Genomic DNA, 19,789 nt, shown 5'->3' with positions numbered 1-19,789 from the left:
AAGGTCCCTACAGTACAGGGTTGGGGGGGATGTACAGACGGACTCTCCCATTTCTGGGCCACTGCCTGTCCAGGGGATAGGTAGTGTCGCCAAGCAAGGGCCACACTGTCCATCCTGGTGACAGCACCTTGATCCACTGTGCTGAATGTCTGCAGACTCCAGGACTAAAAGTGGGACCTGGAGTCTGGGGCTCCAGAGGAGGGGTCTGGGGCTGGGGCGATCCCCAGACTGCTGGGATTCCCACTGATGGCCACTAGGGGGCAGTGAAGGTCCATGAGGTCTCCAGCGCAACTAGCAGGGATGGATGTGAAGAGGGTGCAGGGGTGCAAGTGAGCACCCAGCTTCTTCAGTCAACCCCTCGGCCCTGTGGAGCCCTGTGACCCCCTGTCTACATGTTCCAGGACATTCTGGTTCAGCACCCAGAGTCCACCGTCACTCTTTCCTGGGGGCCTCCACCTCACAGACCTGGAACCTCTGTAAGTTCATTGGATGTAAGAGGAAGGTAGAAAGCACAGACTCTGTGACCTTGGAGAGCTCAGGATCCCTGCACCACCACCCCCAACTCTCCCGGCCCTGGCACACCCCAGTGGCCGGAGCAGAGCTAGGACCAGAGAACGCAGGCCAGAGGGTGGGGGTGGGCAGCCCTGCTGGGATGACTGGATCTTGCTTCTGGGACTCCCCCTGGAACCAGCCAGCGGCTCTGACCCTAGGCAGGAGCAAGTGGGAGGGGGTCCTCCGCAGGCCCGTCTCTCGAAGCACCTCCTTTGGGACTCACCTAAATGCCAGAGACCCTCGAAGCCCCCTTGGGTCTCCTGGCTGTGGAATCTGCCCAGTGTCTCCCGAGGCAACCTCGGGTGTGTGTCACCTGGACAGTGACTGCTCGGCCTGGCCAGATGCGGTGACCCTCCCCAAAATGTTCTCCATCCCCTCAGCAAGGGTTTCTGAGTGTCTGCCAGGCCAGGCTCCAGGCGATGCCAGTGTGCAGGGTGGATGTCCTAGTGAGTATTGTGGACCCATTCAGAGTCCTCCGCATCCAGCACTGCTGACATCGGGCTGGGTCACCCTGTGGGGTGAGGCGGGCATCCTGGGTACTGTGGGGAGAGGGTGGAACAGCCTCCATGCCCCCATCCACATGATGCCAGGAGCCCTCAGTTTTGACAGCTGAGCCCACACAGATGTCCCCAGGCATCACCCAGTGTCCCATGGAGGCAGGCCCCCTGCCTCACTAGTTCCTCTCATAATGTCTCTGCATGTGGTTGCCCCCTCCCGAAACCGGATGGATCTTCCCATAAGTTTGGAAGCTCTGGCAGAGGTGGCGGGGGGAGGGGTGGGGGGCTGGGACCATGGCCGGTTGGCTCCCGCCTCATGGAAGGATGAGAGCATAGGCCTTCGTGGCGCCGGCTTTCTTTATGGAGGTGCCACTGCCCTTTTAGCCAGAGCTGGACTTTCCAATAGGGTGGCCGCGAGTCCCTGGTGGCCACTGAGCTCCTGGAAGGGGGCTAAGATGGAAATGAGTGTATTTTGCACAGACCGGGGTGATGATTCTTAGCTGAGAACGATTTTTCCAGCTTTCCACCAGCCCTCCTGCCTGAGGCAGAGCTCAGTGACCTCCCAGCAGCGGGTGTTTTCCTGATAGCCCCTGTTCTCTGGGAGTTTGTGAACATTTCAGCTGAAAGCGCCTCTCGGATCTTTTATCTCAAGAGGGTGGCCCTCGTGTGAGGGACAAACTCCAACCCGGCGCGCCGCGTCAGAGACCGTTTCTTCCTCCTGGTTGGTCCCCCGCTTCAGATGTGTGTTGAAATGCCCACAATTATCAGTTCTCTCCGCGGACAAGCTGTTCTCCTGAAAGAGCTGCCAAGATAGACAGTTGAAACCTTAAAACGTTCTTGCAGAAGGTCATGGCTGCTGCCACAGCCTCACGATACATATGTAATTACTGGGTCCCCGCCCAGAAACCCACCAAGGGCACCCCTCCCCGCTCCACAGCATGTGGGACCCAGAGCCACCCCCACCCCTGTAGCCCATGGCTCTGATTCTGGAATCTTGGGGAGAGCAGGCCCCAGGGTACTTCGCATGGCAGCAGGGGCTGCTCAGACATGACCTCAACCCCCTCCAGAAGGATCTCACCCTTGTGATCCTGCCCCCAAGGAACACTGGGCAATGTCTGGGGACGTCTGTGGTTGTCATGACTGGAGGGGGCCCTGGCATACAGTGGGTGGGGGGCCTAGGGGTGTGCTCCACTCCCCACAGTGCTCAGGATGGCCCCACAGAGAACGTCCCAGCCTGTGTCAGCAGCGCCCAGCAGAGTGGGGAGTGGGGACCCTGCTCCCCAAGATTCTTGCTCCCAGGATGAACCAGCCTCACTTTCTTTGTGCTCTGTGTATGTTATCACACCGGCTCCCACCCTGGCCCCATTCTTCCTCATGCTGCGGGCGAATCCTCTCACGCACTGGTTAATGCTGCCACCTAATTGGACCAACTTGAACACTGAGGCCAAGAGCGGCTCCCATCTGATACCACAGAGCCAGGCTTCCACCCGTGGGGCAGTGAGAACTGTCCCAGCCCAGGCAGCAGCCATGGCCCAGAGACCCACGCATCCCCAGACGGGCATGTTGCTAGGCAACGGCTTGACTGGTCAGCCTCCCTCAGAGCAGGGGTGATGCACACACGGTCATCGGTAGTCATCAAGGCCTCCTTTGACTCAGAACACACATGGGGTGGCAGTCACATACGGTAAGGTGGGGGCAGGGGCTCATTTGTGGTGGGTAGAAGGAGCCCCTACACCTCAGGGCCCATTCCCACCCCCCGCCACAGTGCACAGGCCTGAATCCATCTGAGCCGGTGCACACGGAGGATGTGGTTCTTCCTCTTGTTCCCTCCGCTCTGACTTTACTTGTTGAGTCAGCAGACACCTGTGTGCCAGGCCCAGCTGGCTAAAACACGTGTGTCTGGGTGCAGACACTCCCAGTACAGTGCACACGGTGGGCATGTGTAACAGAGGACTGAAGCATGACCTGGGGAGGGCCAGGCCGGGGTGAACTCAGAAGCTGGGGGCAGGGGGAGGGTTCTGGGGGCCTGAAGGTGGGGTGGGGGCTTCAACAGGCACCCCAAATACAGGATGACAGGGAACTGGTGTATCAGGAGCTTGTTTCTAATTGCCACCGGTATCCCCCCAAATTCAAATGTTAAAACCTACTCCCCAGTGTGATGGGAATTGAAGGTGGAGCCCTTGGGGAGTGTGGTCTTGGGACGTATATTAATATAAATACATATTTTGAACTTCAGCCATGGTTCCTAGTTCCCAGCTCCCAAAGCGCTTGGAGTTTCCTGAGCCAGTGGAGCATCCCCTGCATGTGACTAAATGTGACAGTGATTGTGAAATCCCAGGCTCTCTGCTCTGCTATCACACGAGGAGGGTGCTGGCTAGCTATTGCTAGCTTCTTGTAATAAGCCACCGCAGACTCAGCACCTTATACCTCCCCTGTCTGTCCAGGCAGAAGTGTGGCTGAGGCCTCTGCTCACAGTCTCGCTGGCCCTGGCCTGGGCTGAGTTCTCTCCTGAGGCTTAAGAAGAATCCACTTCCCAGTTTACTCAGGCTATCTGTAGGATTTGGTTCCTTTCAGTTGTCAGGCCCAGGGGCCTGTTGTCTTGCTAGCAGCCCACTAGGGACGGCTCTCAGCTCTTGGAGGCTGCCACCAGGTCCTGGCCTGGCTGCATGATCTCCTCCAGGGGGCCCCTCATCCCTCCAGTCACTGCAGGAAGGACCCTGCCCTAGGGAGCTAGGGCTCACCTGATTAGGTCAGGCCCACCCATGCATCCTTTTGATTAACTCAAAGTCAACTAATTTGGGAATTTATTTAATTTGATTTTTTCCTCTTTTTTATTTTTTAAATTATGGAGTTATGATAACACATTTATAGGAGACTTGGAGAATACAGAACAAGGTTACATATAAGTTCCACTGTATATGACAATTATTTTTTAAGTAGATAAATTTTTAATTGGAGTTTCAATATCAAACTCTCAAAAGGAACAGAATGAATATACAGAGAAGCAGAAGGATACAGTAGACCTGAAAAGCACTATGAGCCAATTCAACATAATTAAGATTCATACAATTTAACAACAGTAGGATACAAATTCTATTCAAGTTCCCATAGATTATAAACTAAGAGACACTGGAACATATCTGGGGACATAAAACAAGGTGCAAAAATTTCATGGTCTAAAGGTATTGAAATGAGACAGAGCCTATTCTCTTATCACTGTGGAATTATATTAGAGATCAGTATCAAAAGACATTTGAAAATAACCCCCAGGGAGGGAGGTGGGAGGGGGGTTCATGTTTGGGAACGCATGTAAGAATTAAAGATTTTAAAATTTAAAAAATAAAAAACTAAAAAAAATAAAATAAAATATAAAAAAAAGAAAAAGAAAATAACCCCCATATTTCCAAGTGTAATGTAATGTTACCCAGAGAGATCTTTGACTTAGCCATTGAAAGCCTCAATAAAGTTAGAATGCTGAAAAACCACAGAGGATGATTACAGAGAAGAAAGCATTTAAATGAGAAATTAATATCAAAATGAGAAATTAAGATCAAATATACTTTATTTATTTATTGGCTGCACCACACTGCATGTGGGATCTTAGTCCCCTGACCAGAGATTGAACCCACACCCCATGCAGATTCTAACCACTGGACCACAAGGGTGGTCTCTAACTTGGGATTTTAATTATACGCTCGAATTCCTTCCTCTGCAGGATATCATCTAATCAGGGGAATGGCATCTTATCACCTTCATAGTCCTGCCAACCCCTGGGGTTTGGTTCACCGGGAGCCAAGGGTTTAGAGACTTAGACTGCTCCTGGCCACCAAGGGGCAGCAGGGGGCATGGTCACTGCAGATGCAGGCACCTGCAGCGGGCACCAGGGCTCGCAGGGGGCCTTTGTCCCCTCCTATTCCTTGCTGGCGGCACCGCAGGCAGGTCAGTGTTGGGTGGAATGGCAGTGGTTGGAGAAGGCAGGCCTTGTTTGTCTCAGTCACACCTAGACACACCTATGGTTTCATTTGTTTTTTGTTTTTGTTTTTTTCTGCTGCACCGCTTGGCTTGTAGGGTCTTGGTTCCCCAACCAGCAATCAAATCTGAACCCCTTAGAATAGAAGCTTGCAATCCTAACCACTGAACCACCAGGAAAGTCCCCTCACTTATTGTTTTTAAAGAAAGCCTATAATTTGAAATAATTCCAGATTCATGCATGCATGCTCAGTCATGTCTAACTATTTGCCACCCAAAGGACTGTAGCCCGCCAGGCTCCTCTGTCCATGGGATTCTCTAGGCAAGAATACTGGAGTGGGTTGCCATTTCCTTCTCCAGGGGATCTTCCCAACCCAGGGATTGAGCTGGCATCTCCTGTGTCTCCTGCATCGGCAGGTGAATTCTTTACCACTGAACCAGCTGAGAAGCCCAATTCCAGGTTCATAGGAAATTGCAAAAACCATGCAGAGTGATCCCATCCACCCTTTCCCCAGCTCCCCTCAGTGGCCTCATCTTGTAACTAAAGTACAATAGGAAGGTGTGTGTGCAGGGCCCTGCCCTCTGTTTAATCTGTGGGCATGAAGGACCATCGCCCATCTGCAGAATGGAGAGTTCTTCCATCCTTGCGGTGGGGGAGGGGAGGCGGAGAAAAACAGACAGGAACGTCTAACCGTGGATGGCACTGGGACCCACGCTCGCTGTGCAGGCCCAACTCTGTGTCTTGTCTGCTACCTCGTCAGGCAGCCAGCCCTTCCAGTGGGTTTATTCTCTTGCGGGGATTCTGCCAGTTTGTGGGGGCTCCCAGGACCAAAGACTCAGGTTCAAATCCAGACACACCCCCACTTGCAGGGCACCCCAGGAGACTCACTTCCGTTTCTGAGCACAGAGCTGGGCTGGCTATCACCACCACAGTGCTGGCACCCACAGGAGGATCACCAAGTGCTCCCCTTGAGGACTCTCCGGAGGGAGGGGTGACCAGGAGGGCCAGGAGGTATTGTGAGGGACCCTAGAGCTTTCTGGAGGTGAGAGTCATCCCCCGTCCTCCCCCAGGCATCTGCCCAGGCTCCAAGGCGGCTAAGACATCCCCATGTTGGAATCAAAGCCTCCTCAACTTCCCCAGAGATCTCTGTGTCTTCTCTGTGCCCTGCATGGTTGCTCAGTGTTCCGGGGGTAGGGCAGTGGAGGGGGGGCGTTGTGTGCTTCTTAAGCCCAGGAGCCTGGTCAGTAGCAGCACCCCTCACGTCTGCGTACCTCCTGGGGGAGGGGGAATTCCAAGATGGTTCTCTAGATCTCCACCCCTGGTGTCGACACTCTGAACCTGGGGTGGGTGGGATCCTGCTCCATGGTTAGGCTGACAGGATGTGGCCAAAGGGACTTGGCAGGTGTAACAGAGACCCTGATCAGTGGGCTTTGGGGTTCATCCCAAGGGGGATTGTTTGGGTGGGCCTGACCTAATCAGATGAGCCCTTACAAGAGACCAGAGGCATATCTAGAGGATCCACAGAGGCAGAAAGTAGATGGTGGGGCCAGGGGCTGGAGGAGGGGGTGGGGAGTTAGTGTTTCATGGGGACAGAGTTTCTGTTTGGGAAGATGAGAAAGTTCTGGATGGTGGTCCAGACAGTCACACAACAATGTGAATGTGCTTAATACCACGGAGCTGTGCATTTAGAAATGGTTAGAATGGTAAATTGCTTTTTACCACAATAAACAGAGGGAGAGAGAGATCAGAACAGCAGCAGATACTCCTGCTGACTTTGAAAAAGGCAAACAGCCACGTTGTGTGTGTGCTGCCAAGGGAGAAGGCCATGCAGCTGGGAGCTGAGAGCACCCCCGACCCAACAGCCAGCAGGAAAACAGCGCCTCAGTCCCTGCACTGCAGGGCGGTGGATTCCGCCAACCACCTGTCGAGCTTGGAAGGGGGCCCTGAGGTCCCAGATAAGGACTCAGCCCAGCCAGTCCCTGGGTGTCAGGCTTTTGAGACTCCAAGCTGAGGGCCCAGTGAAACCACATCCCCGTTTTCCAACAGAGCAACTGGGAGACAACAAAGGGTGTTGTTTTGGAGCCTATGTTGGTTGTGACTTGTCACGTAGCAGCAGCTGACTGATGCACCTACCCTGCTGCCTTCCCACATGCTCGTTCTGGAACTTGCCACAGCCCTGGCCAGTTAAAGATCACATCACAGAGGAGAAACTGGGAGCAAAGAGAGGCTGAGTAACCTGCCCAGGGCCATGCAGTAACTGTTCTGTGACATTCAGATCAGCTGCTTGTGTCACCCAGGCTGGACCATAGGCTCCTCCAGGTCAGGGGTCTTGCCCAACCGCCCAGCCAGATGTTTAGGGAGTGAGTGGAAGAAGGGAAGAAGGAGGCTGGGGGAGGAATCCTCACCTGATCTCCTGCACGGAGAAGTGAGCCTGTGACCAGGGTGGGTGACACGGCAGGGCAGGTGGAGAGCATACTCACCCTACCCAGAGCAATCCCACACGGTAATCCGTGCGGGCTCCCAGCTGAGTCAGCAGCTGCACCGAGGTCTGAGCTCCTGAGCCTCCTGGAATGGGACGTGCTGTCCCCAGCTATCTGACTAACATCCCGCTGAGTCACAGTTCTGGCCGGATGAGAGGCAAGAGGTGAGCCAGAGCCCTCTGCCCATGGGAGTCGCAAAGCCAGGCACCCCAGAGGCCCAGAGAGCCGGGCTGCCAGCTCTGGGTTCCTCAGTGCAAGCCGGGGCTGCAGGCTGAGGATGGGCTTGCAGGGTAGGCGGTAAGAGAGGCAGCCACACCCACACACACCCCTGGCAAACCAGCAACCAGATCTCCCTCATCCCGGGGCCTAGGGGCAAGGCTGGCCGTGCGGGGACCATCCTGGGAGCTGTAAGGGGTGCCCCCACTCTAAGCCCCCACTCCACTGATGCCAGGAACCCCCAGTCCTGACAACCACAGATGTCCCCAGACACAGCCCAGTGTCCCCTGAGTGACAGACTCACCCTAGTTGAAACCCTGGTTGAGGGGCTTCCCTGGTGGCTCAGTGGGTAAAGAATCTGCCTGTAGTGCAGGAGATGCAGGAGACACGAGTTCAATCCCTGGGTCGGAAAGATCCCTTGGAGAAGGAAATAGCAACCCACTCCAGTATTCTTACCTAGACAGTCCATAGGGTCCCAAAGAGTAGGACATGACTGAAGGGACCTAGCATACATGCACACATGTATTACCTGATAATAATAATAAGAGAGACCCCGGTCAACTGAGCTGATGGTGACAGCACTGCCTGAGGACAACAGCAAGTGCTCCCTCTGGGACTTCAGGCAGGGACACCTTCCTGGAGGAAGTGACATCTGAGTTGAAGTTGACAATACCCTGGAGTGGATCAGGGGAAAGAGTGGGAAGGACTCTCCAGCTGGTGGGAGTGGTGTGTGCCAAGAACCCTCCTGGTTCCAGGATGGTGGGCAGGGATGCAAGGTGAGGGGGAGCAAGGAGGCCTCAGGTGAGACCACTTTATTCTGAGGGCAATAAGGAGCCAAGGAGGGTTTCAGCCCTACCCATGGCAACAATCAATTGACCTCCTTGTTTTCCTGATTAGGACACCGAGGCACAGAGAAGGTGACGGGCCCTGGTCATCACCAGCAGCGGTGGGCAGAGGCCTTGGGAGCTTGGGGTGGGGTGAGCGCTGGAGCCAGACCTGGGCTGCAGCACTTCCCAGCTCCTAGCCCCCTGGTCAGGCAGGCCTCCGCTCCCACCCTCAACTCAGTTTGGTAAAATTCACCCAGGGCTGCTGCCCGAGGGGTGAGGGCAGTAGCTCTGTAGCCCGTGTCCTCAGGCGGCACAGTGAGGGTCCTGGGAGGACCGGAAGTGTGTCCTGTCACCCCGCTGTCCTGGGGTCTCCCTCCCGAGCCCCACATGCCTTGCCTCTCTGGGCTCTGATTTCCTTCTTCTTGAAGACATCAGGGGTCATCCGGCTTCTCTGGTATCCATGGAAACCTGGGCCTGAGTGAGGGACCCTCAGGCCCTTCAGCAGATTGGTGGTGAGTCCTGACTGAGGGTGAGAAGGAAGCCCGGGAGCAGTGGGGAAAGGATATGCCCCTGGCCCAGAGCCCATGCCTCCGGGAGGTGACCAGCAAGGGTCTGTCCTCCACAGGTCCCATGTCCACCAGGAAGGACAGCGGCCAAGGAGGTGCTTCCCTGTCCTGAGCTGAACTTGTTTTCCTGACCTCGGGGCAGGAACTGCCTAGCCTGTGAAGTGGACACATACAAGCTCAGTAAACAGCCTGGGAGCCAAGAGTGGAAGCTGAAGTGCCAGGCGCCCTCCCACCTGCCTGCCCTCCGCTCTGTCCTTGCAAATCCTCAAGAACACTTGGGGAACCTGGTCCCTGCTCCCTTCCCTTATGACTGAGATGTCAGCCACCTCCTGGGGGGTGGGGGGAATGGCAGAAGTGCCCCCTGGGGACGGTCACCTGTGTGGCGAGACCACCAGGACTGCTGTGTTCACTCACGGGCCACTTGGCTCCACATGCACAACTGGGATGCACACAGGCTCTTGTGAGCATTTGGAGTATCTTGTCTGTGTGTGTGTGTGTGTGTGTATGTGTGTGTGCGCGCGCGCGTGTGTGTGTTGAAATACCCATAACATAAAATTCACCCTCTTAATCATTTCTAAGTGCACAGCTCATGGTGTTAAGCACATTCACACTGTCGTGCAAGCATCCCCACCGTCATCTCCAGAACTTTCTCATCTTCCCAAACTGAGACTCTGTCCCCATGAAACACTCACTGCCGTTCCCTCCCCCAGCCCCTGGCCCCACCATCTCCTTCCTGTCTCTGGGGCTCTGACTCCTCCAGGGACCGCCTGTGAGTCGGATCAGTGTGTGTCCTTCTGTCTGGCTTCTCTCCCTGAGCATCACAGCCTCAAGATTCCCCTGTGTTGTGGCGGGTGTCAGAATCTCCTTCCTCTTTAAGGCTGCATCATTTTCCACAGTGCGGAGGGACCGCATTTATTCATCCGTCCTTTGCTGATGGGCACTTGGATTGTATCTTTCTTTTGGCTGTTGTGAATTGTGCTGCTGTAAACACAGGTGTATGATTATCTGTTTGAGACCCCACCTTTTTTTTTGTTCTAATTGTGTTTATTTGGCTGTCTTGGATCTTAGCTGTGGCACGGGAGATCTTCACTGAGTCATGTGGGGTCTTTCGTTGAGGCTCTTGGACTCTAGTTGTGGTGTGAGGGCTTAGTTGCTCTGTGACATGTGGGCTGTTAGTTCCCAGACCAGGGATTGAACCTGTGTCCCCCTGCATCAGAAGGCATATTCTTAACCACTGGACCACCAGGGAAGTCCCTGTCTGTCCTCCCTTAATAGGGACTGGGTCAGGGTCCACCTTATCCCAGAGTGACCTCATCTCTCTTTAGCTAGTGACATCTGCAAAGATCTTATTTCCAAGTGAAGTCTCTGGACTAGTCTGCTCAAACTGCCACAACCTGATACCACAGGTGGGCCTTGGACAAGGGACACTTATTCCCTCCCAGGCTGGGGGCTGGACATCCTGGATCAATCATGGATCAAAGTGTCTACAGGCTGGCTCTCTCTGAGGCCTCTCTTCTTGGTGTGAAGATGGCCACCTTCTCCCCAAGTCCTCATGTGGTTTCCTGTCTGTGTGTACCTGTGTCCTAATCTTTTTTTTTTTAAGATTTTTTTTTTTTTTTGGTGTGGACCATTTTAAAAGGCTTTATTGAATTTGTTACAATATTTTATGTAACATAAAATATTAATATCTTCTGTTTTATGTTGTGGTTTTTTGGCCCAGAGGCATGTGGGATCTTAGTTCCCCAACCAGGGATCAAACCCACACCCTCTGCACTGGAGGGTAATGTCTTAACCACTGGACCACCAGGGAAGTCCCTAATCTTTCTGATAAGGACCCTTGTCCCATTGGCTCAGGGACCACCTTTAGGACCTCATTTTACCTTAATCTCCTCTTTAAAGATCCATCTCCAATTACAGGGGCTTCCCATGTGGCTTGGTGGTAAAGAATCTGCCTGCCAATACAGGAGATGCAAGTTCGATTCATGGGTCAGGAAGATTGCTTGGAGAAGGAAATGGCAACCCACTCCAGTATTCTTGCCTGGAGAATCCCATGGATAGAGGAGCCTGGCGGGCTATAGTCCACGGGGTTGCAAAGAGTCAAAGACGACTTAGCAACTAAAACAACAGTTCCAAATACAGTCACAGTTCAGGGTCCTGGGGGTCAGGGCTTCTACTCAGGAATATGGGAAACACTACCATCTGAGGTTCTGGGTGGACATGAATTTTGGGGGAATTGCTCAGCTTACCATGGGGGAGCTGGGCTGAACTCAGTAAGAGACTAGGGGGGTGATCACAGGTATGGGGAGCCTGCAGCAAATAAAAGCACCATGAATGGGGCCCCTGTTGGCAGCAGCCCTGAGCAAGTCACTTAGTCAAGATATAATCTCCACCCTTGGAGTGTGCTGCCAGCGAGGGAGCCTTCACGCCTCTGTAAACCATGGCTGGAGGAGGTTACCCAAGGTCACGGGACAGGCTTGACTGGAGCCAGCACCTCCACCCTGCGAGGTCATTCCTTGCACACTGCTGGCTGCCCACCCAGGGATGATGGTGGCATGGGGACACCCTGGGGTCCCTCTGTGAAGCTGGCACTGTGGTCTCAGGATCCCGCCCACTGCTGGGACATTGCCTTGAAATCTCTTTTGCCTCTAGTTGCTTAAAAATGTTGTATTCTTGCCTGAGATCTTTGCAGTTTGCTTTGAGGGGAAACGGCTTTGACTTTTTCCCTTTTTTATACTGTGTTGATATTGCAGTGTGAGCCATCCCTTGGGGTGCCACAGGCCCTGTCCTGGGGTGTAGTTGGGGGAAGGATGAGGCTGTTACTGTGTCTGAGGGGGAAATGCAAGGTGAGGCAGTGGTGGGGAGACTAGGTGTGGAGATGGAACAGGGCAGTGTCCTGCAGCCGGAGCACAGGCCTGTGGGCTCTTTTTCCTTTATTGGGATGTAGTTCACACACCATAAAATTCATCCTTTAAAGTGTACAATTCAGTGTGTTTTCATGGCTAGTTGTGCAACAACCCCCATTAACTAATTCCAGAACATTCCATCCCCCAAAAGGAGCCATGTCCCCATCAGCAGTCCCCCCTGCCCCCTCCCCAGCCCTTGCCCACCAGGAGCCCACTCTCTGTGTCTGTGGACCGGGCTGTTCCGGACGTCTGCCATCAGTGGACTCACACCCTGTCTGTCCTCTGGCTTCTCTCACTGTTCTCAGTGCCCCTCCACATGGCAGTGAGTGTCAGGGCTTCCCTCCTTCTCATGGCTGAAGGATAGTTCATGGTGGTGTTTGCTTTCGATGATGTGGTAGACATTTTGATGGTATTTAATGTTTCTGGGGGCCCCATACCCTGATAAGGTTTTGGCCTGATTTTTAACAAGCACTTGCCCCAGACTTGCTATAATGTAGATCAACGGTAGTAAACCTTCTGTAAAGGGCCAGACCTTAAATATTCTCTTGTTTGCAGGTCAGGGTGTCTCTGCTGTAGCTACTCAGCTCTGCCCTTGTATCTTGAAATCACCAGAGACAACACCTGCAGGAACAAGTGTGGCCATGTGCCAATAAAGCTTTATTTACAAAAAGCAAGCAGAGGGCCACACATGGCCCTCAGGCCAGAGCTTGCCAACCCTGCTTTAGGATGGAAGTTCTCCAACATTTTGATCCTGCAAGTTCCAAGGAGTTTCTGTGTTCTTTATTTTCATTAAGAAATATTTTGTTTTTGGCTGCAGTGCATGGCTTTGAGGGTTTTAGTTCCCTGACCGGTGATTGAACCCTGGTCCTCAGCATTGAGAGCACCAAGTCCTAACCACTGGACTGCAAGGGAATTCCCCAAAGAGATTTTTTTTTTAAATTTTGGGTTATATTCATCAAAAGTTACCAGATTCAAAATTAAAACTGGGAAAAATTTTAAATATTTACCAATTAATTTTAAAATAACAATAATAAACCCTAGATGGCATTTTTAAATGGAAATAAACTTTTTTTTTTTTCAAAATAAACAAAATTAGTGAGAAGATGGTGAGGAAAACCAACAGGTTGTCATGACCCAGAGTTGACTAAGGACATGTGACAACTGAACAAAGTGTGGGATCCTGGGGCAGAAAAAGGACACGGTGGGCGGGGGAGCTAGTGAAATCTGGATGCAGTGTCCCCATGTCACTGTCCCAGCTGTGACAGACACGCCCCAGGGAAGAGTGGTCTGGGAAGGACAGATGGCATCCTCTCTACTGTCTTTGCAGCTTCTCTGCAAACCCCAGCTTGTTTCAAAGTACGTATTTGTTGTTAAAAAAACAGGACAGAACAAAACAACTGTTTGGTCTAGTGAGGGCTCTGGCCACATTAGAGGGAGGTGAGCCCAGCATCGGGGATAGTGGCTGGAGAAGCTGGGCGGCTGGGGAGTGAGTGGTGGGTCAGGCGGGGAGTCAGAATAGCACCCTGGTGCCCAGCACAGGCCAAGGGCAATTGTAGGTGCTGGACCCAGTGGTGAGCCCAAGAATGAAGCCCTGCCCTCTGAGGACAGTGCTGGCCCAGAGACCCAAGCAAACAAGGACAAAAGGAAGAAACCAGGAAAGGTGCCAGATAGGGCTGAGCAGAGAGACAAGAGCCCGGGGTCCAGGGAGGTCTCCCTAGGAGGCCGCGTCCATGCCTATGCCTAGAGTTGGGGAGGAGGCAGGCGCTGAGGAGGAGCGAGCTGGGAAGTGGTGGGCAGACTGGACAGTCCTGAGGCATGACAGCCAGATGTCCTAGAGAACGGCCTTCTGTCTAGGCTGGTCTCCTGCTTTTTTTTTTTAATATTTATTTATTTGGCTGCATTCAGTCTTAGTTCCAGCGCTTGGGATCTCCAGTCTGGTGTGGGCTTCTCTCTAGTGGTGTGCAAGCTTAGTTGGCCAACTGCAGGTGGGATCTTAGTTTCCTGACCAGGTATGGAACCCGAGTCCCCTGCATTACAAGGTGGATTCTTATCCACTGGACCACCAGGGGCGTCCTTGATCTAATGCTTTCTATCAGACCAATGGTGGGCCATAGCTGACAGTCCCCGGGGCAGGGTCAGAGCTGCAGTGGCCAGTCGGGCTTGGCCCCATTGTGGGTCAGCCCAGCCTCCCTGCAAGAGCCCAGTACCCCGGCTAGGATGGCAGTTCTCAACCGGGTCGGTTCTGACTCCCCACCCCCATGTCCAGGGCATCTGTGGTCATCATGATGGAGGCATCTAGCATCCAGGGGGTGGGGCTCAGGGAGGCTGCCCCATACCCCACAGTGCCAAGGACAGCCCCCCACAGAGAATGTCCCAGCTCTGAGGACAGCAGTGCCAGGGGAGACCCTGCACTAATTATTTGGAAAGAGCATTGAGCCTGATTCCTGCTCACACTGGACACCTGAGTTTAGAGTCTGGTGGATTCCCTCTCTGCTTGCAAATTCAAATGCCTATGGCCCTGGGCTTCCCCGCCCATCCCCTCCCCAATCCTGAGCATCCCCCAGGGGACTGGTGGCCCACATGGTGCTCGAAGCCAGGAGGCCCCAGGAACTCCCCATCTTTCAACTGCAGCATTGGGACAGAATCTTCAGGGCTGGGTTTGAGAGGAATACCTGGGTCCCTTGTCCCAAAGACACCCAGAGCGTTAAAGCAAGGGGTTGGGGGAGCCTTGGAATGTTGCTGGCTCAGCCCCAAGGTCGAAGCCAGAAGGAGGGGGTGCTCTGGGCCCCACGCCCCACCCCCTCCCTGCACCCCCTCCCTGGGCAGGGCCGTGTCCCTGGGCTCATCCCCACAACGGGTGCCCCGCCTGCTCTAGGCCAAGCCGCTGTCCTTGGCGCCCAGCCTGTGTTTACTTCACCCGAGGTCGTGCGCTGGGCCGGGTTGACCAGGAAGGGGCTGGGAAAGATGGTTCTGCAGGGAGGCCTCCAGGGCCGTGGCTGCAGACCCGGGGGGAGCACGGGACCCGGGCTCTTCCTTGGCTTGGCCAGAGCTCCAGATCTATGTCCTCCAAGCCCTGTCCTCCCTGGTCATGAGGGCTGTGGCTTCTCCCCCCACCTCCCCCCAGTGTGTTCCTGACATTGTGTAGGTGGAACACACTGCCTAAGTGGGAGCAACAAGAGGCCAGTCCCAGATCCGGGGGTCACCCCAGTTTGTACCGTCTGACTGGCAGGAGCTTATTCTGGGTCTAGCATGAGCAGGGATCAGACTCAACTTTTTCCCTAATAGTTAACCCAGGGTCTCCCCCTTGGGCCTGTGGATACTGGGGCTGAGTCATCCTCTGTGGTGGTAGGGGGCGGGGCATCCAGGGCGCGGCGGGGCACAGAGCGGCTCCCTAATCCCCATGCACTGGATGCCAGGGACACCCCTGGTCCTGACACCACAGATGTTCCTAGACTGCCTCCCGGGTGAGAGCCGCCCCCAGTCCAGGACCTTGGAGTGGGAGGTAGCACTGCAGAGTCCCGCCTCCTGGGGCAGCTGGGTCGCTTTCTCAGCACCTGCCTGGAACAGGCCCGGGTCAATCGGAGCTGCTGTGGCCACAGTGCCAGGAATGCAGCCCGGCCATGGCCAGGTTTCTTGGCCAAGAAGTAGAAAGGCTGGGAACTGTGCTTTCCAGGGATTGGGCAATGAGGAGTCTCCGCATCTGTCTTCTCTTGTCAAATACACAGCAGCCCAGGACCCTGCGCCTCCACGGTTCCTCACTCTGCTCCTCACATCTGGGGCCTTGGGCAAGAGGCTGAACAGCTGCTTCCAGAGCCATTTCTGTTATTGGACCAAGACGGGCGGTCTCATCGGGGTTCATCCTGCCCCAGAGGACATGGGGCGGTGTCAGGGTTTCATCTGTGGGCCTCATGACTGGGGGGCTCCAGGCATTGAGAGGTGGAGTGGAGGATGCTGCCCCACACCCCGCGGTGTCCAGGACAGCCCCCTAGAGGATGACCCACCCCAGTGCTGTCTCCTGGCTCCTTCCAGTCCTAAGAGTTTAAGATTCTGGTCTTGGGTCCATAGAATGATGCCAGGATGCTGGGACAGCCCCCTCTTGTGATGGGGCGATCACGGGTATGCAGGAAACTCGCCCTGTCCGGAGCTCCTGCACCCCCTACACAAACAAGGCACTGTCTTCTGGGGGTCGTGGGGTTCAGGGAGGTGCATCATCATCCTCACGCCTTGTCCCCATTCCTCAGAACCTTTTCATGGCAGCCCACGTTCCTGATGGCCGTGGCCTTTCATGGTGATGTCAGTGGACCACTCTGTGGTCACTGGCCTGCAGCTTCCAGGAATCTCACGCCCACTACTGGGAGGGAGCTGGGAGGGTGGCGGCAACCTGTTTCCAGCAAGCTACAACGCGTAGGGAGCCGGGTGAGGTGGACAGGGAGGCAGGGCCTGGCCCGGATGGTGCCTGCGAATCCCCTCCAAGATGAGACAGAGCTGCAGGTCCCACAGCCAGGCTGAGTCAGGGCTATGTCACTTGGAGAGAAGGAGCCCCAGCTCAGCACCAGCTCAGGCAGCCTCAGAAGCCCTGTCAGATCACATGACCTCCCGGCTCAGCACCCACCCCTCCTACCCCCACCGCGTGCCCCTGCCCCAGTCTCCTGAGGGCTAACACTGCCCTCTCAAGGGCCCCAAGACCTGTCAGCTTTGGACCTCACCACTTGCTCCCCCAAAGGACTTCTGGTGGCTCCGTCGGCAATGTAGGAGACGTGAGTTCGATCCCTGGGTCAGGAAGATCCCCTGGAGGAGGAAGTAGCACCCCACTCCAGTATTCTTGCTTGGAGAGCCCCGTGGACAGAGGAGCCTGGGAGGCTGTGGAGACAGGATGTGATTCCCCCACAGCAGCCGCACAAGGCAGGAGGAGTTCACCGCTGCGCAGCCCGGAATAACCACACTGGGGTGACCATCAGGATGTGGGGGGACATCAAGTGTCCACTTCCTGAGGGCCCCCCTCAGGGCACATTATTGGACTTTCATTCTTCTAAAAAATGAATAAAATCTTAATGAATGTATAGTAACCCAGCGTGCATTCATCTTCACACGCCTGCAGTTATAAATGATCACTTCCCAGGTTACTCTTTGGTGGCAGGGGCCTACGAGGCAAGCCAGCCCCCAGCTCCCTGCTCCCAGCCACAGGCACCTCCACAGTGCTGGGGACAGTTCCCCACAGAGAATGACTGGACTCCAAGGTTGGCAATGCCCAGGAGGAAACCCTGAGTTCATTACTTGGAAAGATGTTAAATTTGATCCACAGCTGAGATTAGACTCCAGAATAAACCCTTAATGGTCAGACGGTGTAAACCAGGGTGGCCCCCAGCGTGTGTGAGTCCCCTCTCCCCCTCCCCCCTCAGGTGTGTATTGAAAAGTGTGCAGCCTCCCAGGACCTCCGAGGCCGCATGGTCATGAAACATAATCTCCGGGGGCGGGGGGGCGGTCTGTGGGATCTCCTAGCCCACGGGGTCTCACCTGCCCTAAATCCATGCAAGTTTTTCACACCCTCCCTCTTCATTCTCAGCCTCCCGGAGGGCTGGGACACCCCCCACCCCTTGTTCTCAGCTGATGCCTCATCACCTGGGGTCCACCTGCCATGTGCAGTCGCGGTCACCAGGTGGCAGCACAGCCCTCCCGCTGGCTGGCGTTTCTACACCCGCTCCACCCCCAACCCTAGCATCCCAGAAACACCACAGTCTAGACGCCCGCCGGCCGGATGCCTCTCCCTTGAAGTCAGTCTGCGGAGACCTTCGCGCTCCTCAGGCTCGGTCATCGTCTCCCACGGTGCATTTCCAGGCTGTCTCGCCAGGGGCCAGATCACTGGGCTGAGCGGCTTCTTGATGGTCTGGGCGGGGGCAGCCCCAGCCGGGCACCCAGCTCCCCCCGACACACCCCATTTCTTGGAAGGCACGAGGGGAAGGGAACTGGCCCGACAACAGTTTCAGACCGCCACCAGGGTCAGCGCAACTAGCTGAGCTGGAAGGTGACGGTTTCTGAGGACCGCTGTGGCCTTGCTCCCAACTGGCCCTCAGCCCAGCCCGCGAGCTCGGGCCCAGCGCCTGCCCCGGGTCTGTTTGAGTTTCTTCCCTTTGCTGCCTTTTGAGAACCGAGAGTCCCAAACTCAGTGCTCAGAAGACAGACGTGCAAACCCTTGTGCGTGCGTGCATGCGTGCATGCGTGCTGTCTCTTCAGTCATGTCCGACTCTTTGCGACCCTAGGGACTGTAGCCCGCCAGGCTCCTCTGCCCTGTGCCCTGAAGCCAAACCAACCAGGAAGAAGCGTACCCCCAGCCCGCCTCGCTCCAGACCCCACCTGAAACGCCGCGGCGTCTTGCAGAGCTTAACAGCCCGTCTTGTCACCTCTCCTGAGGCTGCTCGAGCCCGCCCCCTTGTGGCTGAGACCCTTGAAGGGTCATCATCTTCTCTGGGGGTTTGAGGGTGGAGACCAGGAGTTGCCAGGGTCCCAGCAGAATGTTCTAGGGTGGACAGTCTGTGGCTCTGGGCTCTGAAAGCCATTCCAGCATATGAACGAGGGCATTGGTTTTCCAGTATGGTCACTGTGATAAATGTACCATGAGCCGAGTGCCTGAAATAACACAAGTTTATCCTCTCCCAGACTCTGGACTCCAGCCTGAGGGTCCTAGACTGGGGACCAGTGCCCCGGGGACACCTCCTACCTTGCTTCCTGGGATTCTGGCTCCTGGGACGTGCGCCTGACTTGGCCACATCAATGGAGCACTTGTTTGGAGCCAGGCAGGGCTGAGGGAGGTGCCTATTGGTGCCACCTGCAGAACAGATAATTTTCTAAGAAAGTGCTGATGAGCTTCCTTGAAGCCCTGTAGGTTGGCGAGTGGTGGAAAGTTCCCTGAGGGAACTTGTGCTGACTTGAGGTGAGGCCAGCGGCCTCCTCCTTCAATACACACATGCCAGGATGGTTTTAAGGGCCTCACCAACACAGAGCGCCCGCAACAGGAGCTTTGTTGTTTTGTTCAGTTGCTCAGTCGTGTCTGACTCTGTGACCCCATAAACTACAGCATGCCAGGCTTCCCTGTCCTTCACTATCTCCTGGAGTCTGCTCAAACTCACATTCATTGAGTTGGTGATGCTATCCAACCATCTCATCCTCCATTGCCCCCTTCTCCTCCTGCCTTCAATCTTTCCCAGCATCAGAGTCTTTTCCAATGAGTCAGTTCTTCACATCAGGTGGCCAAAGTATTGGAGTTTCAGCTTCAGCATCAGTCCTTCCAGTGAATATCCAAGGTTGATTTCCTTTAGGATTGACTGGTTTGATCTCCTTACAGTCCAAGGGACTCTCAAGAGTCTTCTTCTCCAGCACCACAGTTCCAAAGCTGATGCTTCGAAGATTCATATTCACATTCTTGGGTGCTCAGCTTTCTTTATGGTCCAACTCTCGCATCCATACATGACTACCGGAAAAACCATAGCTTTGACTAGATGGACCTTTGTCAGCAAAGTGATGTCTCCGCTTTTTAATATGCTGTCTAGGTTTGTCATAGCTTTTCCTCCAAGCAGCAAGCATATTTTAATTTCATGGCAGCAGTCACTGTCTGCAGTGATTTTGGAACACAAGAAAATAAAGTCTGTCACTGTTTCCATTGTTTCCCTATCTATTTGCCATAAAGTCTGGGGACTTGATGCTATGATCTCAGTTTTTTGAATGTTGAGTTTTAAGCCAGCTTTTTCACTCTCCTCTTTCACCATCGTCAAGAGGCTCTTTAG

General features: G+C 54.6%; 1 protein-coding gene across 2 annotated transcripts in view; it reads left to right on the top strand.

The window, feature by feature from the left end:
* GNG7 (G protein subunit gamma 7) overlaps positions 1-19,789 on the top strand; it is a 140,196-nt gene that overhangs the window by 47,619 nt on the left and 72,788 nt on the right. The window lies entirely within an intron of this gene.

This window comes from Capra hircus, chromosome 7, assembly GCF_001704415.2.
Source record: "Capra hircus breed San Clemente chromosome 7, ASM170441v1, whole genome shotgun sequence".
In the NCBI taxonomy this organism is placed as follows: Eukaryota; Metazoa; Chordata; class Mammalia; order Artiodactyla; family Bovidae; genus Capra; species Capra hircus.
The sequence above is the reverse complement of the archived record's forward strand: the minus strand, read 5'-3'. Positions and strand labels throughout refer to the sequence as shown.